The following is a 24,942-nucleotide window of genomic DNA, read 5'->3' as shown; positions in this document are numbered from 1 at the left end:
CAATTTTTGTCACCTGTATAAAATATACCGAAGTTAGTTTCTTCAAATTTTTGCCAAAATTCTGATAGAAAACTGTAGCTAATGAAAGGTGATGACTGTTTGATCCAACATTATCAAAAACATTCAAGAAAAATTCATACAAATTGGTTGAATGTTGCACTAAATTTTGGTGGGAAACATTACAGCACTCAAACGGAAATAACGTGTAACTGTCGACGTAAAGCACTGTTGATAGTGCAAAGACTCCTGCCTTGAACGATAACATCCATTCTTCTTGCAGCTTGTTTGATCGTCTGTTCATTAGAATTGATTTTCATGTAAAACATTCTCATGAATCGTTGATTGTGGCATTGTACCCAGGCACACATTAATATTTCACGTTGCATAGCATGTCCGTTAAAAATGAGTATTTAACACTTTTCCTCGTCCGTTTACTTACAGGACACAAGTATATTGGAATCTTCTTTTTGGTCACGCAGATCATTATTATATTATCTTACCATTACTATTCGAATTGGATGAAACAATCCAGAGAACACTTTTTCAAAGACAGAATTGAAAAGGAATTTGACAGGGCGACGGAATCAACACACACCATTGAAAGACAACAGACGTTGACTCCAAGATCAACATCCGGGATATCTGACTCCGGACTGAAAGCCGACCAGACGCACGTGTTGATCCTGGGGCGAATGTCCACCGGTTCCACGGCAATTTCCAATCTATTTTCTCTACGAGATGAAGTCTTCTATGTCGGTGAACCTGGCCACCTGTTGTTTAAGAGCGTATACTATAAGCATGTCCACATCGACAGTGCAGATTATTTGCAGGAAATGCATTCAGTGCTCTGTGACTTCTTAAGAGATCTGTATAACAGTGAATTCAAATCTCACGATTATTTTCTAGAGGCTCTAAACAGTAGACCCCTTTACAGATCAAGAGGAAGCTTGCGTAATCTTAATTATCCGATCACACAAGCTGCCTTAGGATCATTTTGTCAATCAAAGCCCTATGTAGTATCCAAAGTGCTCCGTTTAAGCGACCAGAACATGTGTCTTCCCATGCTGAAGGACAACAAGGTGAAGGTCATATTTTTGGCTCGAGACCCACGAGGAACGATCACATCTCGATTACACCGTTGGGGAGACATTTTAGCAAGATTAGATGACCTGCTAATGCCAATTATTATCCGACTGAAGACGTTGTGAAAGAGCATGGCAATTGGTTAGACATGGTTTTCAACTTCGTGAAGAACAGTTCCGATTGGCTAATTGATAATTCTATGCTAATCCGTTTTGAAGACAAGTGTATAAATCCAGGCGCCATTAATCAAGCAGTTTGTAAATTTGTAGGAATGCCAGCGCCACCTAGCAGGCCATCAAGTTTCACAGCGAACAATGAATCAGCTACAAAATGGCTGAATACCTACAGCTACGATAGAATAAAAACAATACAGGATTACTGCTCAGGCCACATTTACAAAAATTATGGATGGCTGTTAATCAATGACGAGAAAGAATTTGAACGAGCTAAAACGTCTTGGTACAGGCCAATGCCGCAAGATGAAATTACGCTCAAATACAAAATACCGTGATTTGGTAATATTTTGGCAGGTTTTTTGATTCTGCACTTCTTAGTGTAGGAACTTTGATATTTCTTTTGATGGAAAATTTGAACGACGCTCTAATACAAAACATTTTGTACAAACCACCAATACCATTCTGTCCATGATATTCCAAGAATAGAAACGGTGTGGATGGTTAGGTATGTTAGTTACATCACGCACCCATTCGATAAACACTGACAGATAAAAACATCAAACGAAATGAAATGTATTATTGATTGCGTGTAATTCTTCTAGGATATGATCTCGTATCAAAATGATTCACGCAACCTGCTAGCATTCAATACCCACCTTGTAAGGGGACGAGACACGGTCGGTCCAGATCTGCCCTGAAATTTCCTGCTAAATTTCTCGAATTTCATTTGTCAATTTCTCTTCTTCTACGCATGCAATTTTGTAGCTGTGGAAACGCAGCTATCTGTTGGAGGGGTAGCGGGGATCGCTATGTGGGTCAAAGGTCAACCCGCCACAGATAGCTGCGGGCCAACTGCCATCGAAAGTGGGTCTATTACGACGACACAACATGTATCGGAACTTTGAACGGCAAAATAAACCAAAGTGAGCGTAATTCAATAAAATGACCTATACCATACTATGGCAAGCCAAGTGTTGCAAAATTCAAAAACACATTTGTGTGTTCTAAGTTTTCATGTTTGTGTTCTAAAAATTTATGTTTATGTTCATAAAAACCATGTTTATGTTCTTAAAATGTATGTTTATATTCTTAAATGGTATGTTCATGTTCATAAAAAACCATGTTTATGTTCTTAAAATGTATGTTTATATTCTTAAATTGTATGTTTATGTTCATTAAAACCATGTTTATGTTCTTAAAATGTATGTTTAAATTCTTAAATTGTATGTTTATGTTCATAAAAATCATGTTTATGTTCTTAAAATGTATATTCATGTTCATAAAAACCATGTTCATGTTCTTAAAATGTATGTTTATATTCTTAAATTGTATGTTTATGTTCATAAAAATCATGTTTATGTTCTTAAATTGTATGTTCATGTTCATGAAAACCATGTTCATGTTCTTAAAATGTATGTTTATATTCCTAAATTGTACGTATATGTTCATAAAACCATGTTTATGTTCTTAAATTGTATGTTCATGTTCATGAAAACCATGTTCATGTTCTTAAAATGTATGTTTTTATTCTTAAATTGTACTTTTATGTTCATAAAAACCATGTTTATGTTCTTAAATTATATGTTCATGTTCATGAAAACCATGTTCATGTTCTTAAAATGTATGTTTATATTCTTAAATTGTACATTTATGTTCATAAAAACCATGTTTATGTTCTTAAATTGTATGTTTATATTCTTAAATTGTATGTTTATGTTCATAAAAACCATGCTGTTATTCAAACTTTCATGCTTATGTTCATGAAGGTCATTTGTTTGTTCATTGAACAAATTTTATGTTCATTAAAACACTGCTTATGTCCATATCTCCCTGTTAACACTGAGGGCGCTCTGGAGTTAGCAGCACGAGACAGCTATGGCGGCGGACCAAACAGTTACACCGCATACAGCGAGAAAAGTGGGCTTTACGTGTGTTTAAAAGCAAAGCTTAGCACATCGTGGATCTAGACAAGTAGAGCGTGCTCGAAAACGGAGATCGATCACAAGTTTGTATTAAATATCGGCTGTTCTCGGCAAAGAAACTGCACGCTCTCATTCGGAGGCGCAACAGCGGTTTAACGTTATAAATGTCTACGCACTTTCGAAGTCCAAAGTCAAAGACTCAGGGCTGTGTGGTTATAAATATCGGCTGTTCTCGGCGGAGAAACTGCACGCACACCTACAGTCACCTATGGTCGGTCTATTCCGCTCAGCGTCTATGCCCCCATAGACGTGTGTACATCTCCTTCTCAGGCATATGTACACACGTCTATGAGGGCATAGACGCCGAGTGGAATATTCTGACCAAAGGTGACTGCGCTGCACGCTCTCTGACTCGGGGCAAAACCAGCGGTTTGCCTATGGCATTTTGGCAGTCCAAAGTCAAAGACTTAGGGCTGTTGTGGCTGTGGGAGGCACTCTGATTAAAATCCGATGTAGAGAATGGTCCGTTACTAGTGAGAAGAGGACCGAACAAAAACAGACCTAATTGTGATAACATAAAAGACCGTACACAGCATGCATCGTACGCAGAGCTATAGTCGTGACCGGTCTTCCCACAGGCTATCGTAACGTTGCTTGGATAGTCGTTCGAGGCGGGCGGCCGCAGGTCGCCGTTTACTAAGAAAAAAGAGAAGTAAACGGCGACCTGCGGCCGCCGGCCTCGAACGACTATCCAAGCAACGTTACGATAACCTGTGGGTCTTCCGTTCTTCACGACATGCGACCTGAGTCCTGAGAGTTTCAAAAATGAGCGACCCGCGACTTTCAGATGCAGTGAAATATGACCTGCGAGTTGTCAAATGGAAAACGTATCTTTGGTAGGCTATCTGCATCGGGCAGTTGAAGGTATTTGGTCGATCTTTTACGTTAGGGGAGAACCATTTGATTTCTGGGGGGTATGGAGGAAGTGGGTATGGGAGCAAATTTTTTTTTCCTGTCAGAGTGACAGCAATTTTTTTTTCTACTGTCAGACCTGCATCAATTTTTTTTTTTCGAATGGAGTAGCAGTGCAAATTTTTTTTTGGTCATCAAGTTTGTAATGCGTTGTATATAAGGGAGTCATCATTATTTACGGCCTGAAACTCCGAATTTTCGAGTGACCCCCCTCGCCAACCATGATGAATTTGAATAACCTCCCTCTCTAACTCTGAAATTTTGACTGATTCCCCCACTTAGAAAAGTTAAATACCAATACATGTGATTGTAAAATTTACAAAATACAGCAACAGTAAAGACCTTTCAAATCCTGATGTACCCTGCTAGACTATCATCAGTTATCTCATGATGGTTCAAAAAAGGTGAACCCATCAAAATGAAATTCAAAGTCACAATAAAATAAAGATATAAAAGCTTACGCAGTATCTAACCATATAGTATATTGTTTAATTTGGATGGGTATTATGACAGGGTTTTCACTAGGATATCTGACCGGGCAGAATTTGAAAGTACAGGGGGAGAGCACGCGAGAGGCTTAGGGGAAAGTGTCACAGGGGCTTTCCCCTATCTTGCATGAACATTTTTAAGATATTGATGTGTGCAATGGTGCAGTCTGGTGCAATCTGAGAGGTGTTTTTTTAATTTTTTTACTTAGTGAAACTGTTAGAATACCCCAAGGGGAGAGCACAAGAGGGGGACCCCCCTCTCGTATTGGAAATTTTGAGAAATTGATGTGTGTAATGGTGCAATCTGAGAGGAGTTTCAGTTTATTTTGCACTCGGTAAAACTGTTTGAAAATGACATTGAACACTGATATTTTTTACATTTTTTGCACGATCAGTGTTTGAGTCACAATATTCAACAACCAAACAATGACAATACAATTTGTGAAAAACAGTTCTGTTTGCCAGAGACTGAAGACAAATGAATATACAGGAACGGAAAAGCTGTGACCTAGCTTCTTGCGTCATTTCTCCAGCTGCCAGCTTCTAATAAAAAGCCGGAATATGGTATGTTTATCTGTCAAAATGGTCATTGAACTGAGGTACATTAAAACATGTTTCTGTGATAATAAAGGATGATTGTCGAGATCCTGTGAAAATTTTGAGAAAGGTTCACAAGGCTCACACATTCTATTTCATTTATTGTTGTTCCTCAATTTTTCATTGTTAACTTGTTCATCTTTCTAACATATTTATATTGAGAGAATTAATATATTGGTTTTAACAGTAGTTTATTGACTCCTGTCTTGTGTTTTAAATTTTAACAATTTACAGAAGTCATATAGTCCCCTTTAGATAGTGCCTATGCCATTGAGATATTGCAACAGAAATCCTGAAATGTGATTTCTTGAGTCAGAAAAGAGAAGGAAAACATTGAGTGTACTGAGGTGTAAAGTAGACCTATGTAGTGCATGCTTATATCATAAGTGCTGGGGAAAAAAACATAAGAATTGCTTGTGGTAAAAACATTTGCGCCGCCTATGGCGCCGCGCCGGCAAAGAATACATGAGAATAAGGACTGGTCAGTTTCTTCGGCCTGGGGGGGGGGCGGTGGATTCATGGGGGGGGTCACCCTGTTTTTGACTTTGGTGATAGGGGGGGTCACCATGTTTTTGAAATGCCCAATAGGGGGGGTCAGTGTGTTTTTGAATTTCGACACAGGCTCATCATTGCCTAAAATGCATCGTGTCAGCCACAAATTTCATGCAGTTGCATTTTTCGGCGCGCCCTTCGGGCGCGTAACTTTAATAATCAGACATATTTTCAGCACGCCCAACTTTAACATATCAGGCATACATATATCAGAGATATATGTATCAGAGATATATGTATGTTAAATATTTTTCAGCGTGCTCTTCGAGCGCATTACTTTAATATATCAGACATTTTTCAGCACACCCTTCCTGTGCATTACTTTAATATACAAGACATATATATCAGAGATATCAGGATGTTCAATATTTTTCTCCACGCCCTTCGGGCGCCATACTTTAATATATCAGAGATATATGCCAGAGATATCTTGATGTTTGCTAAGTGAAAGTGTACTATTATGAATCTGCACTTCATATGAAAAGCCTGACAAATTACTGATACTTTTCTGTTCTCTCTATGAGAATTCAGTATGAGAAAGCAACATGCACAAATATCAATGTTACAAAAAAAAGGTCATCTCAGACTCTGCACACATCAGATTTGGCTAAAATGCCTCTCTATGGCTCCTCAGGAGATTTAATAGGATAGCTGGCAAGTCTTAACATCTATCAAAATTTTTGATTTACTGCTTTTTCCTGTTTGATATTAATATAATTAATGATTGACATCCATTTCTGTACAACAGTTCAGGACATCTGGTTAAGCATAGAAAGTGTGAAATACATTCACAGCTCATTCAAATGTACTTTATTACATATGTACCACAGTTTACTTGCATCGAAGCGAGCGCGTACTATCGGTATTTGCACTGCAGTGCAAATACCAAAAACATTATTCCATACCTGCATGCAAATGAATAGAACAGCGCGTGATCCTTGTCTTTCAATGTGTGTCGCGTAAACTATTTAAAATGTGTTCGCTTGTGTTTTTAGTTCCTTTGTTTTCTCGATAAAATAAACAGGGGGAAACATATGTAATAATAACAGAACCCCATGGCGAGCGAGCAAGCTTGCCGTACCAGGGGTATTTGCACTCGTGTTTGCGTTGAATCCGGCTGTCCTTTCACTCGCTGCGCTCGTGAAAGCACGACCGCCGGATCCCCCGCAAACACTCGTGCAAATACCGCTGGTACGGCGCGCTTGCACTCTCTCGCCATGGGGTTCTGTCATAGTATTCAAACTTTAAGATTGACACTTTGAAATTCCTATCTTACAACTGACATGCCAACAATTCATTAAAACACTTTATATATATATATATATATATATATATATATATATATATATATATATATATATATATATATATATATATATATATATATATATATATATATATATATATATATATATATATATATATATATATATATATATATATATATATATATATATTACAGTATTATATTATTATATATTATTATATATCACAGTTGTCGCGTGCGGGGGGGGGTCACCCTGTTTTCAAAATTTGGAATAGGGGGGGTCAGCCACTTTTTGACATCGGCAAAAAATAATCCACCGGCCCCCCCCCCCCAGGCCGAAGAAACTGACCAGTCCCTAAGGTTCCCAAATTTTGCTAATTTCTGGTGCATTGTGACAATTTTTTTTTTCACTTCTGTCTGTTATGACAATTTTTTTTTCTCAGGCTATCTCACCTGGTGACAAATTTTTTTTCTCAAAATCCTCCATGTCCCCCCCCCCCAGAAATCAAATGGTTCTCCCCTTATCGTATTAAGGTATTTTGTTGTGCGGTCCTCCCTCACTTGACAGACCCATCTCTACATCGTATCAGAGTGCCTCCCACAGCCCTGAGTCTTTGACTTTGGACTTCGAAAGTGCGTAGACATTTATAACGTTAAACCGCTGGTTGCACCTCCGAATGAGAGCGTGCAGTTTCTCCGCCGAGAACAGCCGATATTTAGTACAAACTTGTGATCGATTTCCGTTTTCGAGCACGCTCTATTTGTATAGATCCACGATGTGCTAAGCTTTGCTTTTAAACACACGTAAAGCCCACTTTTCTCGCTGTATGCGGTGTAACTGTTTGGTCCGCCGCCATAGCTGTCTCGTGCTGCTAACTCCAGAGCGCCCTCAGTGTTAACAGGGAGATATGGACATAAGCAGTGTTTTAATGAACATAAAATTTGTTCAATGAACAAACAAATGACCTTCATGAACATAAGCATGAAAGTTTGAATAACAGCATGGTTTTTATGAACATAAACATACAATTTAAGAATATAAACATGCAATTTAAGAACATAAACGTACAATTTAAGAACATAAACATGGTTTTTATGAACATAAATGTACAATTTAAGAACATAAACATACATTATAAGAACATGAACATTGTTTTTATGAACATGAATATACATTTTAAGAACATAAACATGATTTTTATGAACATAAACATAAATTTTTAGAACACAAACATGAAAACTTAGAACACAAAAATGTGTTTTTGAATTTTGCAACACTTGGCTTGCCATACTTGCCTGAACTCTGATTATTGCTCATTCCCTAACTCCTTTTGTGAACAAAAAATTCTGGTTCCTTTACGTAATTCGGCCGATTTTCCAAGGAGTACTCAAGATTTTCACTCCAGCAGGGAACTTTGACTTCTATTGATATGCTAATAGGATCTGACCGACCGTTACGCGACTTACGTTCGAAGGCGCGACGTCCTTATTAGCATATCAATAGAAGTCAAAGTTCGCTGCTGGAGTGAAAATCTTGAGCACTCCTTGGAAAATCAGCCGAAATGCGTAAACAAGCCAGAGATTTTGTTCACAAAAGGAGTTAGGGAATGAGCAATAATCAGAGTTCAGGCAGGTATAGGTCATTTTATTGAATTACACTCACTTTGGTTTATTTTGCCGTTCAAAGTTCCGATACAAGTGGTGTCGTCGTAATGGACCCACTTTCGCTGGCAGTTGGTCCGCAGCTATCCGTGGCGGGGTTGACCTTTGACCCGCATAGCAACTCACGCTACCCCGCCAACAGATAGCTGCGTTTCCACAGCTAGCAATTTTGTTGTCACTATACTTACTGGTGGTACATTAAGTCTTGGTCTCATCCGCTTTCATCTGGTGCTTTCTTACTTCAAGGATATTCTTTAAATGTGTGGAAATATTTTATGGAATCAATAAAATACGTAAAGCACAGGATCTAAGATTCGCCCTCTTGCGATATTAATTATTTATGTTACCAGGTTGCCCCCTCTGAGACTAGTGGATTAAAAGTGTTGGTTTACTGTCGCCAGAAAAACAGACATATCTCGGATATTTTAATACAAATTTTGTGTAACAAATTTCAAAACTTTGTCAACATTTCAGTAAGAGAGTAGCAAATCTCATTTATTTATCGAGAACGAGGCCATACCAACATGTTATGAAATACAGAATTAGCTTACAAGCGCATTTATACAACGCATTTATGCCACACCAACAAGTTATGAAGTATAGGATTATCTTATACCCGTATTTATATCTTTTGGCTTTACTGACAGTGAACAATGCAGTGTTCGCAATAATGGTGATGAGTTTAGCCTCAATTCAAAAATGCGGAATTTCAGATGTGCGATTTCAGGTTCTTACAACTGTCTTTATTGTGTACTGTTTTGTTGGCACGCATAAATTTTACAATCAGAATCAACAACATTGAAAGTTATTACGTTAATACTCTTTGTCTTCCATTTAGTCGGGTGAGGCAGGGGTCACATTTAACATTTCAAAACGCTGCATATAGAATTACATTAAAAACTGTCAGTAGTCGGAAAATAGCCGATGGCAATGACGGCTTAATGTATAATCACTCCAACTTGATGTTGAATTTAAATTCTGCAGTTCTTTGTGTACCAGTACAGCTTTGAATTTCCTCCAAGTGATGTAGAACACAGAATTTTGACCTGGTATTAGTTATCAATATAATTACTGATTACAACTGCTACTTCTATCACGATTACTAATACTCGACTTTGATTTCGATACAACGGTGAGCAGATAAACCTGCTTATGTAAAGTTTTGAAGACAGAGTCTGACGTAGTGGAATACAGACAGGAAAACTGTTCAAGTAAAGGTACATCATATTCATCTCCAACCTACTCAATCTAGCTGCACGGTATTTAAGTAAATAGAATGTTTTTTTGCGGAAACATAGTAAACTGTTTCTACCAACGAGACAGAAATACAAAACTTTACTTCCATGCATTATTGGTATCAGTGCTAGCGTGATATAACCAGTCCCATATTAAAGCGCAGTGGTCGTCGCGCTGCGCGTGCGTTATTTTTTTGTTGATAAACATAAATTTTTGTAAACATAAGTCTTCTCAACTTCAATAGGAGTGAGATGGGAGCAGTCCCCCACTCTGTTAAGGCCTTTGTAAGACTCAACATCATGCAATATAGTAAAATATTAAGATCGGAAACGAACTTCAGTGGTGTATTTCTATCTATAAACTCGTGTAGAGCTACGAACATCGGGACACTACACTCAGCACATTTAATTATGTTGCTGAGTTTACTGCACGCAGACACAGTGAACAAAAAGGTTTGATCGCGCGCGATCACGTTGGTTGTACACAATGCTATGTACAGTACAGTATGGCAAAATACATAACTAAAATGATCAACGTTGCCTATATATGTAGACCAGCAACAAGCACAATGCCTAACACAAAAATTACACTCAAGACCATGATCGGCAAGCCAGAGCAGGACACGAGAGATGTTGTTGGGAGACGGTCACCGCGTTGACGTACACGGATATAGAGAATCCGGTCCCACAACGTACCGGCCCGCGACGACTTGGCCCACAACCAACTGTTGATCACCATGTCTTACTTCTCCTATTATTACGTGGTAAGAAATAGTAAAATGACAGGAAACAATAGACAAAACGAGCGGGTTTTCGCGGCATTTGGCAGGAAAATTGCACGGCTACACCATGCATAGACGTATCGAGAGATCCTGTGCCCCGGTCCTGTGCACGGTCATGGCAGTGATCCAACCGCTAGCTGGTGTGTACCGGTGATGGGCAAACGTCGTTGGTGTACCTCCTGATTGCCGGGTAGGTCTGAATCCTCTTTCAAGTGAGATAACCCCCACATAACAAGAAGACCTATGAAAGGTCCTTCGCTTGACTTGATACCTGTACTCGGAATTCTCGTTTGCACCCCCAAACGGGGTAAACTTTGTAGTTGAGTTGGATTCTCCACAGCCGAGTGCAGCGCGTCATATACCCGGTTTGACACGAACGTTCATACAGACCACGGAACGGAACAGATGCAGAGATGCTTCTTGCTGCAGCGGGCATTGCTCTGCGAGCTGTAGATTTCTGTAGTTTGGGTTGTTGTCTTTGTACTCCTGTCGGGCCTCTTGAAATGAAAGCTCTCGTCCTTGCTAGCGATGTCGAAAACTAGAGCCGGTCGTTGATAGTCTGTTGGCGTATACATGCGTATGCGTACGTCTAGCTCTATGGCTCGAGCGATAACAGTAGCCGAGCCCCATTCAACTGATTCAAGAAAATCATGAGCAAATGTGATCTCAATCCAGCGTGCAATTATTGTTCAATATTCAGCAGATATTTAACTTAGATTAATTGACCTTTTATCGCGTGTTACATTTGGTTAGTTGGTATACTTGTGACAGATCAGCCGCCATTTTAACAAGCGGCAATATTGCAAACATTACAATCAACCCGTAACATGTGCGGCGTTCTTGGATTTGTTTACAACAGAGGGGGACCCCCTCAGGAGGATGCGCAGCGCGACGACCACTGCGCTTTAAGCACTGGAGAACAAGGGCGCCCGCATGCGATGGACTTTGCCGTCTGATGAGAAGGTCAGCCTGTAAATAGCTCTGTCTAGGAATGCAAAGAATCCGTCTTCCGGTCACATAGGATAGCATTTGTTCAGTGTACCATTCGGTTGGTTCACACACGATGATGATCTCAATTTTTGGAAGGATTCAGGCACCATACCCTAGAAGAGCAGATAAACTAGTCTCTAAATGCCAAAGGTAGGTTGAACCACAGGCGCTCGGTGTTTCAATGTATGTTGAGAAGTTCCTTCTTCTTACGTTACTATACACAGGATACTACGAGCACTTGTGGGTTGAACACTGACATGCTGCTTCAATGCTTAACCTTTTGCCAAATGGCAAAGTCTCAATTTACACGAGTTACGGCTGGCATTTGTTTATTTCTGGGACAGAAAGTATTTATCGTATTTTTCTTAGTTTTGCTTTTACTAATACTGTAGCGAAAAACAGCGCTATCTTCAAAATATGATTGGTGCTAACCTTTCCGTAAATACAAGCACATCGTTCCATATTATAGGGACGAAGCAAGCCAGCGGTTTCAGTTACACAAAACAGGGGTTCCTTAGCGACCTTTATATGACCTCAGAGCCTTCTATAATTGGAAGACCGCAATGCAACATGCCCGTGTCGTACGAATCAAGTTCTATTTCGTAACGATAATATGGATTTCACCGGAGCTACTATATGTTTTACTTGATTAACTATTACACAAGTCATCGTGCAGTCAATTTTCAACAGCTTCTCCTGTCAAATCATCATAAGCTCTTTTTTCATTTTTTTGTTTTGTTTTGCGTCTTGTGCACATGGATTACGGACTGAGGCACGTGTACGTGTAGATTGGTCAGGCAAGCCTTACACTCTATTTACATACCATTCTGTACAGAACACATTATTTATAACTAGTACAGCACTACTGAAATTCATAAAAAATGCAAATTATTTTAGTGAGTCGGTAATTAGATTAAAAATGTCAGGCTCAATTACACTGACAGCAAAAAGATATTGTGTAATCCTCACTACGCTGTACATCTATCTCTACATTCAAATATGAAAGTCAGCAGGAGAGAGATTCATATTCGTCCAGCCTTCAGGTATACACTTGGCAGATTTAATAGCTTACAAACAAATCATTCATAACGTTATTATGCCTGTAATTTCACTTTCTGATCCCGATTTCAGGTGAATTACGATGGCTAGCAACCTTGGATCTGATGACGTTATATCACTTGGGAGTCGTTTAAATGACTTCAGAAAATCACAAAAGTATATTGATGTTACGTTGCAATGTAAGAATGTAAACTGTCCATGCCATCGCGCGGTGCTCGCCGCCAGCAGTGCTTACTTCGACGCGATTTTTAGCGACAATTTTAAAGAAAGTGGTGAAAATATGATACTTATTGAGGGCATTTCAGTAGAATCATTGAATCTTCTCGTTGAATTCCGTACACTGCGAGACTTGACGTCACTGACGGAAACGTACAAGAGCTTCTGGAAACAGCTGACCGCTTCCAGTTTATGGAGGTTGTGAAACAATGTGAATGTTTTCTCGTTGATAAAATAACGTTCTCAAATTGTCTGGGCATGGAAAGTTTCGGGGTGATGTATTCCTGTCAAACTTTAACAGAAACGTCGAGAAGGTATGCGACGAGACACTTCGAAGAAGTTTGTAGAACTGATGAATTCTTACAGTTAGAAGAAAATAGGTTGCTTGGTTACCTGAAAGACAAGGAATTATGCCTAAAATGTGACCGATGCCTGGTGGATGCGCTTTGCAAATGGGTTGAATTTGATGCAAAATGTCGTTCACGATATTTGCATAGAATTTGTGAAGAGTTGTTTGAAGATTCCTCCTTACCGAAATTTGTCGATGATTCAAAATGTGAATCCGCGTCTCCCAACACTTTGTTAACTTGAATTTCTGAACGGATCCAATAACTTCAAGTTGAAAATCAAACGGAGATATGCATGCAAGAAGGTGGTCGTCGTTTGTTGCGGCCAAAATGATGTGACAAGCTTTCCACGTGATGTTATGTATCACACACTCGAGGGTGAGGGATGGACATCGCTACATGACATTCCCGAAATCGAGGACATCTGTCAAGTTACCGCCGTAGACGATACCATATTGTGGTTTCCGACAAAAGGGGAACATTATTTTTGTACGATTCAGTTGACGATCAGTGGTCCGAAGTCGCAAATCCGAGCGATTCCGTCAAAGATGGCCACTCATTAGTTGGTTGTGATGGAAAGGTGTTCCTGATTGGAGGACATCGCAACGGAATCGACCTAACAGATGTCGAGTATTTTGATGTTTCGGCCCATGGCTGGTTTAAAGTCGCTCCGTTACAAACCCTTGTCAGTTGCGCAGCCGCAGTGGCTTTCAAAGGGAAACTTTTTGTTCTCGGGTCATCTTGCCAACTTCAAATGTACCAAGGTCAAACTGATACATGGAGTATCATTTCTGTTTCACCAATCACGGTCGACCTCGGGGTCATAGGCTTATCGTTGAATGACAATATATATTTCATAGACTCCAAATCTTTTGTGACCTTCGATCCCAAACGACAAAGTTGGCGCCTATTAAAGAATACATACACAAAGCGGGAAAACTTTGGCGCAACAGTTTGCGGAAACACGATATTAGTTGCTGGTGGTCACAAAGACACTACAGGCTACTATTCTGAAGAAAAACTTGATAGCATTGAATATTATAGTGACAAACAAGAACAATGGGAGACAATGTTTCCCCTTCCATGTGCGATGGCTTATCCTGGATTTGTTACAATAAGAAAATTTGTTGAGTATCTGCCGATTCAAAGACAGTGATTAAGTGAAATTCGCATTTACGTTAGCACACTATTGGGTGCCTCATGATTGGAGTAGGGGTAGAGGAAATGATCAAATATAAACACTACTTATCAAACACCTGATAGATAGCACAAAAGATATGTAAATTTGTCAGGTCAACCAATAAACTCCAAGGCCAAGTGGTTATGAGCGCAGCTATTCAATCTAGTAGTGTCATGGCCAAGAATTTCAAGTTATGCCACATTGCTAAAGCTTTTAGGTTCTTCTTCTCGACCATAATGTATCTCAAACACATGGTTCCTTCGACAGCATCTTAAAAGAGCATAAAAGTTAAATATAGATTTACATTCCCTTTCAACTCAGAATGGACCTCCTTAACTTACCCTGTTTTAAGTCCATGGAGTTCGAGTGTACTTGAAAGATCTTAACATGTATTGTTGGATGTATGGATCGATGGATGCATGCATGCATAAGTCACCCTGCATAAAATGGGAGTCATGCATTTGGAAAGATATTGAGTTCATATTCCCTTTTGGAGAAATCAATGACACACGTAAAATCGCATTTCATCGTTCCACGCTTTATTCATAGAGTCATGTAAAACTGAATGCTTTACAAAAATATCGTTAAAAACAGAACCACAATTACTGCATGCTTTTAAAAAAATTGCGGTTTAAGTCTAGGAATGCTCTAGCGTACTTACGTTTACAATACATAGCTAGTAAACGTCTGAAAAATAAAATATTCGTTCCGACTACATACAGAAAATAAAATAATGCCGATTAATACTTTTATAACTCCAAAGCAGACATTACGAAAAAAAATGGATTATTTCTGTCCTAAGTAACATATTATCAATATCAAAAGTCAAACTGTTTGAAATAGGTAAACGAATGGTATTAAGTTGTTATGGTTGTTAAAATATGTAACTGTGCCTGCCAGGCGGCAGGCGACAATGATATTCTTGTGAAAGTAAACTGAGAAGATTGTCACTATAATTAACGTTTATAAAATTCAACGGTGAATTATTTCACCGACTCTTATAATAGCTTGACTTCTTTCGGTGCATATTTTCTCAAATTTTCACCGAAAAAATGTATGAGAGAAGTTCAAGTTGCTTAATGTATGTGGAAACAGGAAAAATCCGAGAAACAAGAACGTACAAGTTTTGGCAGTTGGCGGTCGTATTGTAAATATTTAGGGTCTGTGAAAAAGGTTTCAGATGTGTTTCCATTTTTGCCTATGCTACCGAAAAAAACCTACCCCAAATATGTGGACACCTAACTTCATTCCTTTTCTGCACTTTACCTCACAAATAGTCACATCTGTAGCTGCATGCATACTTTAAACAATTATTGAGAGTTCAAATGGAAATTGAATCGTTCAAAAAGAATGGTAGTATCAGTCCTCTACATTTAAACATTATCATTGGTCGAACAATGTATAATTTTTGATGTGATACTAGTATTATCTGTATAAGATTCGAAAATAATCATGCAACATTTATAGGAATGTTTATATTGGACACGTCATTAAATCAGCATAAAAATCGTATTTACTAACCCCTTATCAAACAGCGCCATCGACTTAAGATAGTCATTGGTTTATAACTATGTAGTGAGTACGTACTGTCCTGACAAATGTTCAATGTTAAATAATGTTTCTTTTAAATGTAAGTAAAAGGTGAACTGTGTCATGATTTTCGACCGTACGCGGGCAGACACTTCACTTCAAGTCGGCAAGATATGGTGTAAAAGTTCTGGCGTTCTGCGTAGCCCATCCCTCTTCCGTCTTGCTAAGGTATGGATGTTGCAAATTGCCGAATGATGAAAAGCGGGTCCCCGTAACCGATGTGAATATTTTGATTACAACCCCAAGCCTCACAGTTTGCTGTGTCTAAATATACCTGTAAATGAAACATAGAAATACATCTTCCTGTGTTGTTAGCATTATACAAATTGGTTGTTACGTGATATTTTGGTCATTATTATATAAAACGTGATGTTATACGTATTGTGTTATATAAAATATCGGTTTGATGATAGTCACAAAATATTTAGATTCTTGCGATTTTCTTCTCCTGTGTCTCCTCAACAAATCGATTAAAAATTACATTTGGCCGATGACATAATCTTTCACACAGTAACTGTGTTATATTGTTCTCGTTCGTTCAGTGTCATATGTGAATCGTAATAATATATTTTTAAGCAATAAAGCACACTCAGGGACGGTATACCACGAAATTTTGACCAGTTCACGACATATATGCACGAGCTATACAGAATGCATATATAAAGTGAACTGGTCAAAATTGAGTCGTTGGATGTGATTTAATGCTATTATATCATAAAAGTATATAATATTGAAATTCTGGTGTGGAATATCATAAACGAGTTTTGCTCAAGCTGAGAGCTCGCGCGTATGCAAGCCGTGGTATATCGTCAATATATCACGGTTCTTTTCGCGTCTTGACCAATCCTATCGCTGTATTTGTACCATAAATATACTTGTATGATATAATACCCAATATTGTCTGTTGCGGTGTAGTATCAGCATGATGTCATTTGTTCTGCATCAAACACGAGATGAAGCATAAAGTACAAGAATGCTGCCATGATAAATTGATTCATAACCGATTTGTTATTCACCTATGCCCAGAGCATTACAACAGATAGGAAAAGTCTGAAATTTTGATAATTTACGGTAAACATGGGCAAATGACATATTTAATATAATTATGATCGACAGGATCGTTGATAATACAATTAATCACAGTGAGCGTATTACATGATGCTGTAGTTCGTTAATCATTTCGAAATCAACTTAATTTGAAACTGTGATCGCAGCATGTAAAAATGTGACTGCAAAAAAAGTATTTTCCGTGAAGAGAATTTTACAAAGTCCGACGAATCTTTCGGCAAGTACGAAGGGCTTTCCAAAACATAGAACTCTTACCATTTAATCGTTGCGATTCACGTCCTAGAAAGAAAACTCCGGCGTGTTTGCTCGTCCTGAGGTCTTGTACATTAAGGAGACCTTGATATTCGTTACTACAGAAGTCATGAAGAGATTGGTATGGACGTGCGATTTTAATGTTGCTGACTTCATATCCGCTTGAACTAAAACTGTCGTCACTGCTTGGTCTATTTGCTTCTACAACATAGAGGGCGTGAAATACATACTTCGTCAAGAGGAAGGAAATGATGTCATATTACATTTACTGTTAGCTTGTACCAAGATGGCTTCTGATGTCTGTTCGTGTTTTTTTCCTGATCTAAGTTCAAATTATCATCATGATTATTCTCATTGGACTCACCTTTCATGTTGGCTAAGCCATGACCTCGGTCATTAATTCTGAATTGAAACTCGGACATCACATATCTCCTAGAGGTGTCATTATCATCAATTATAACATCCTCCGTATCCTCGTCTGGTCTTGTTACTGTGATATTACAACAGAAGCGAAGATTAAACATTTGCCAAAAAATGTATTTTCGTTTATGTGTGCATTTCAGTAATATGAGAATATACCGTTTTCAAGAGGAATGTCACATTGCTTAACCTATGCCATGTCCACTTGACTCATTCATGAATATGTTTAGTTAATTTTTCGGCAACGTTGAACAAGTGGTATCCCCAGAAATTATGAAGTCAAAGATTTATGAGTACTCATGGAATTAAGTCAAGTAAAGAGGCTATCACTTACTTAGGGGTAAGCGTCAGGAATAGGGGCTTTGAATCAAGGGAAATGATTGCAATTAAGGGTGGGAAATTTCATGATTTCATTTCGTTTCCTCTAATTGTGTCATCTGAATATTATCCGCGTCTTCTTCAGCTATACTGATCCCTAATACCTATGGGGAAGAAACAGATCATGAACAGGGGAAGAAAGTATAATATATTATATATATATATATATATATATATATATATATATATATATATATATATATATATATATATATATATATATATATATATATATATATATATATATATATATATATATATATATATATATATATATATATATATATATATTCTCTTTGTCAAAGTTCAGAGTTTGACATAAAGCCTTTATGGTGATAACCGGAGCGCACATTATATATATTTTGTGTATATATATATATATATATATATATATATATATATATATATATATATATATATATATATATATTATATATATATTATATATATATATATATATATATATATATATATATATATATATATATATATATATATTTATACACACATACATACATACAATACATACAAATATATCTGCCAGGGCTAGAAGCCAGCGCCTTTAGCATGTGATACACCTGTACTCCACGAGAACAAGTTGCAGAGGGGATTGAATATGCCATATGAAGTTTGGGATGGAAATGCTATGCACGGATTGATTGAATTGTACTCTTTATTAACTTTTTTAGTGCAGCAATTACAAGTCGTCTGTGTTTTGTGTTTGGCGATTTTGACGTAGTCACTTTCTGGTACATCACTTGTTGTTCATCCTTGCCAATTATTCATACCTTTTCGACACGATACAGCCACTCTGTAGGTTTTTGTTGACGTGATGCGACCATATGTTTAAGGTAGAAAAGAGGAATACAAAACTCCTCTTAAAGTGACCATTGCATGCTAAAATATACAGGTTCATGTAAGGAAAAGCGTCAAATTGCTTGATCATTGCTGTACCCCAGCGCTGTTTGTAGAGATGCTAGAGTTCTGTAGCATGTAATGCTGTGCGCGCTTGAGTTTAACACGGTATACCACTCTGTGTATACAAACCGTCGCATACCTAACACATGCAAGTGTTCAGATCATTCAAATTTTATGCCGCATACTATTGAAACAGGGATCATATCACGTGATGTCAAGTGTGACACATTGTGGTTGTGGCAATCTTGTTTGCTTCACTTAAATTGAGGAAGTTATGGAGAGTGACGTAAGAGGTGAACCTACGAAAATATAGGCAAAAGCATACTTACTATTTTTTGTTTGTCTAATTCGAGAGAGGTCAAAGGTTGCATAAGCCAAGTCATGTGGCTGGTTTCTCTGTGTGTGTCTGAGAGAGAGAGAGAGAGAGAGAGAGAGAGAGAGAGAGAGAGAGAGAGAGAGAGAGAGAGAGAGAGAGAGAGAGATGGAAAGTATTTCCCAGGGCCATATTTATAAAATGCATACATGAATTTTATAGCAGTAAATATCAGATAAAATTCCATTGACCACGACACAATAATGCATTGGTATTGAAAAGACTGATTGTAAATACGATCGGCTTCAGGTTACGTACTTGAAAACATAAAACTATCGACAGTCTCAAGGAGCAGACACTAATCTTTGAGGATATTTATAGGAAGGTTAACTTATTTTCTCCTACCTTTGAATATCCCTCTTTCTCTTCACAACGCGAATAATCACCACGATTATCAAAATGATATTGCCCGGTGCCAAAACCAGAATAATTATAACGGCTGTGTACAACTCAAATTTTGTGGTGTCTTCAGCGCATGTGTTGTCCATTACTATTGATATAAGATTAAACAATATCTTCGATTAGAGTCCATATTTAATGGGGCAGATGTCATGACGTACTGAAAAAAAGATATTCATTCATCTACTTAGAAAGTTGATGTGACGTGTACTATAGCCAAGTCATTACCTTGTCTTGTTTTGTTACCGATGTCTTCACATCTACAAGAGAACATAAATAAACCTCTAAAATAGATTAATTAAAGAGACACATATGAGTGTATTTGTGTCTCGGTCTGAAGTGCAACAAAAAATAACGATTCGTCTCGGTTCATTAATCAATCAGAGGGGTCGCAGTCTGAGTAATTGTAACACGTTTGGTCGGTTATTGAACCACCTTTTAAAGGATGGGGGTTTGACCGAGCGGATTGACTGTGGTGTCTTCGCTAGGTGACTGGGTGCCGTACGTTGTGAGTTCGAATCCGATCGAAAGTCGACTGAATTCATTACATTTGGAGTAATTAATAGTATTGCCATAAGCATTAGTACATGCGGAAATGATCAGATATGTGGTGGTTTAATCAGTACAATGGTTGGGTATTCTAATTGTAAATTGAGAACATAACACACTACAGGAATGGTTGCCATCCCTCTGAAACCATCATCGTCGCAGTGGCTTAATCATCGTTTGAGTCTAAAGAGAGAGGGCGCGAGCAAGAGATACATTCAAAGTTTAACAAGATTACCGCAAATGACATATGTACAGCATTTTGTGATTACGAAGCTCTTTATAATTTTTTTTCCAAATCAAACATACCGGTAAGGACCTGCAAACAAATCTTAAAAAGTTTGATTGGGAGTTATTACATTACAGAACGTGACAAGAAGGCGACACAATAGCATCAAGAGCACACGGTACTAGCTGCTAATGTCATGAAAACAGCAAAACACAGTGTGGATAGTAATTCAAGAAAGAAAATAGAAAAATTAGAAAAAAGAAGGTTACCAGTGTTTTAATAATTACACTTTAACCATTGCAGCTTTAGTTAGTGTACATTAAATCATAGATTAAAAGCTCAGGTATTTAACATGAATCTACTGAGCAACAACAATCTTCATTGTATAGTGTGCAGTGAAGGCAGACAGATATTCGGACTACAATTCTTTTCTGACCTACCACTTATGGGAGATCATTTTAAAGCTCCTGGAGAAAGAAACGTTTCACCGTTTAGCTTTTCGAAAATCCGAAATTTTATTTTCCCGATAGACTTAGCACACTGATAGCAGTCATTTTGAATTTCAAATATTGCAAAATGTTAGGCACTTTGTTTCGCCAATTCCAAACTTTGCACGATGACTCATGATTTTTATCGTTGATTTGGTGAGCGCATGGTTGAAACATTCATTGGGGAAAGTATGAGGGAAAGTTTAAGTCTTTCACTTTCAAGTTACATACTCCCAAAAGTAATTTTCTACTGTCTTGATTAATACACATAATGACGTCATCTGTTTTTGTCTGTCGAACATGCAAAGTAACGACACTGTGTAATATAGGTGTACTGACAAAGAATTATGCGGAATTCAAGATATAAGAAGGCCAAATTTCGTGATTTTTTTGAGGCGGTGGTCGTTTCCCGTCATGGATTTATTATTTGTTTACATGTAGACTCGCAAAGCGACGTGCATATGCCAACAAATAATGAAGTAAAATCGAAATATGAAAGAACAGCGTGGTGTAAATTTTCGTACATTGAATCGAATAGGCAGCGAGATCCGATCATTAAGAAACAGTTCCATTGAAAAACAAATTGTCTTTATGTGAAGTTTATCACAACGTGAAATAACAGTATACATTAACTGGGAGCGAGCGACACGGACAGGCGAGGTTTTTGCTGAATTTATCATTGCATGACCACACTCGCTCTGATACGATGGCCTAAATGCAAAATTCAAAATGCAAAATTCAAAATTCAATACTTGAAAACGAAGCTTCACAGGTGGTCGGATAATTATGATGACTAGTTTTCCATAACTGGTATGAGTTTTACATCAAAGTGTGCTTTCTCATTTCATAGTTTCGATCTCAAGCATTTGTTTGTGATCTTGGCTGTGAAACGTATTACTCTGGCCAACACATAATTATAGCGTCATGGTTGAGTTTGTGATGATATGATAACAAACGCACAGGTTGTTTGTGTTTTCTTTTGGTTGCCCATAATTGGTAAAATACTTCCTTATAGTAAATATTGCAATCTTCGCAGAATACAAGTGATAGGGATATAGCAAGCCTTCGTAACAGTAACAGTAAAAAAGTTTTATTTTTCCAGTTGACCATTTTGACCTAATATTGTATATGTAAACCAGGAAACTAAGGTTTCATAAAGCTTGTTAATAAACTAATAATATCATATGACAAGTAAATTATATTGCCTCGTTCTTCTAATCCCTGCTAAATGGTGAGTGGTGGACAATTAACGCAAGCAGAAAAAAATTATGAAAAAAACTAAGAGTTCGAAAGTTAAATTAACAGTTCACGAAACTTGCATCTTTTATGCAAGAACAAAACAAAAGAATATTAAATAGTTAAGCCCGATATCTTTTTTTACTGGGGTCATAACATGTTAACGAAGAAAATGTTTACACACTATGCCCAGTCAAATATCTTCCTTCTTGTGATCCCTATGTCGTGTATCTGGCCCTGAACTCAGGGAGGTCTCTTCCTAGCTCCGTCCTGAACTTGACTTTTAAGTTGCCAGTGCAGTACATGAAGTTGGTACAGTTATGGAGTAGACCGATGCCTGGGTATTTATATTCTAAAGGACCGAGGTCTAAGTCAACACCACAATGAAAAATAGATAAATGAGACTTCCTGTTCTACAACAAATTTCGACATTTGATTTATTCCAAGCATAGTGGAAAGCGATATCTTTGCATCTCCTCACTTGTTTCATGTGAACAATGCGTAGGTGCTGGATTTCGAGCCAATTCGTGTTTAGTTCTCTAACATCATCATCAAACATAATCTTAAACAACAATCACGAGAAGAACTTTGACGATATGTTTGTATTGCTCCTTCGATTTTGACATAAAATTCGGTTGGCCATAAAATCCCACGGATTATTCCCTGGTTTACATAATACAATGTTAGGTAAAATGGTCAAATGGAAAAATACCACTATTTTCCTCAAGGGTTACGATGTCTTGACATATCCCTATTACTTGTATTCCGAGAAAATCGTAATATTGACTATAAGGAAGTATTTTACCTATTATGAGCAACAAAAAAACATGTGCGTTTGTTATCATATCATCATAAACTCATCTATGCCGCTGTAATTATGTGGTGGCCAGAGTAATACGTTTCACAGCCAAGAGCACAAACGAATGCTTGAGATCGACACTATGAAACGAGAAAGCAATCTTTGATGAAGAACTCAAAACCCTTATGAAAAACTAGCCATAATAATTATTCGACCAAGATTGCGCCTGATAAGCCTCGTTTTCAAGTATTGAATTTTGCACTTTGCATTTTGCATTTGAATTCTGCATTTTGAAGAGGTCTCTCGGCCATCGAACTCTGATTATATTGTTTTACTTCACTGTCTCTTTTTTCAACAAAATCAGGGATTATCAGTAACGCACTTAATTTATTTTGGGTTAAAAAATCTCATTCGATGTCGCCAGCTTCACTGTCGTCAGGACGAGAAGACGTTTTGGAATCTTGCGCTGGTTTGTTTACAGATGGAACCTTTGTCGGTAGCAACGTGCGTAGTAAAAGGACTGGAAGTAGTCTAGAAATGGACGCTTGTCCGTAATTGGATAAAGTGTGGTTATGGACAGTACATGAGTACGTGATTATTTCGATTATTTCTTGGGAAGGCGTGCACACATTTCTTGACGTGAACATGAGACCATTACCTAAAACATTATTGCATAAATATAGGGGCGCTTCTCCCGTAGCGTTACACAGGAAACGCGGCTCGGGCTTGTGTTAATTATTTTAGTACTCCAAACTTATATCCCCTGTATAGTTTCTGTAAAACTGGTAGAATGCTCCGCTGTTTGGTTATTTCAACCTTATTAATATGGAATTTTATGCCGCTCTTAACACATGTACATGTATTCAACACTTCAGTCTCTTCTTTTGAATCAACTTTATGCTGTTGGAAATTTTAAAATTATCGCAACTTACATTCTGTTGCTTTCATATCACTGGGCAATATCAGGTCGTAAGAAATGCGAATTCGCTATATTCATAATTTTTTTTTTACATTATTCCCTATTTTCGCTTTAGGCTGAACTGAACTAATTCAAATTTGACCATAAAACTGTAAAAACACACATACACGCACAAAGCACACCAAGATTGGAATTAACGTCATCGTCGACCAAAATGATCACCGTGTCTAACTTTGAAAAATTGCGTCACAGTCTTCGCGAATTACTTTAGTCTGTGCATGTAGGGTGTATTGACTAATATCCTTTATCTTATAATTACTGAATTACTATCTTACACATCTGTACAGACACACGATCCATTAGTATCAATACAATTAACGCCGCTGTCACATGTAGGACATGACAGCTCACATTTCGTCCCTATCCAACCTGTAACACACGATGCATAGTCACCAGTGCCCGTATTGCATTTCGAGCCGCTCTCAGGACATGTTTGGTCACATGATGGTCCAAAGTAATCCTGATGGCATAAACATTCTCCTGTCACATGATTACAACTTTGAAAATTTTCGCAAGAACAATTCTTAGAGCAGTTGTATCCATAGTAACCAGTTTCACACTGCTGATCGCATCGATCACCATGCCAACCAGGTGTACAGTTGCATGTTTTGCCCTGAGGCGTACAGTCATTTCCGTTGTAACAGTGTAGACACTTATCTGAACATAATTCATGTTTCTTGCCATTGGGTTTTATAAAGGATTTATAAATGTTACAATCCGTACAGTCTAGTCCTCGCCA

At 37.8% G+C, this 24,942-nt stretch overlaps 2 protein-coding genes and 1 long non-coding RNA gene across 3 annotated transcripts in view; 2 read left to right on the top strand and 1 right to left on the bottom strand.

Annotated features, from left to right (window-relative positions):
- The window catches only part of LOC139127769 (26S proteasome non-ATPase regulatory subunit 10-like), a 534,262-nt gene that overhangs the window by 89,952 nt on the left and 419,368 nt on the right, over nucleotides 1–24,942 (top strand). The window lies entirely within an intron of this gene.
- LOC139127770 (gastrula zinc finger protein XlCGF57.1-like) overlaps nucleotides 1–24,942 on the top strand; it is a 305,983-nt gene that overhangs the window by 129,655 nt on the left and 151,386 nt on the right.
- LOC139127766 (uncharacterized) lies at nucleotides 17,484–20,005 on the bottom strand. Its single transcript, XR_011551115.1, has 4 exons — nucleotides 19,873–20,005; nucleotides 19,484–19,560; nucleotides 17,803–17,928; nucleotides 17,484–17,639 (listed from the first exon to the last, which is right to left on the bottom strand). It is a non-coding gene; the product is annotated as an uncharacterized lncRNA (long non-coding RNA).

This window comes from Ptychodera flava, unplaced genomic scaffold (assembly GCF_041260155.1).
Source record: "Ptychodera flava strain L36383 unplaced genomic scaffold, AS_Pfla_20210202 Scaffold_36__1_contigs__length_1797346_pilon, whole genome shotgun sequence".
Lineage (NCBI taxonomy): Eukaryota > Metazoa > Hemichordata > Enteropneusta > Ptychoderidae > Ptychodera > Ptychodera flava.
Note: the sequence above shows the minus strand (reverse complement) of the source record. Positions and strands in the feature narration are given on the sequence as shown.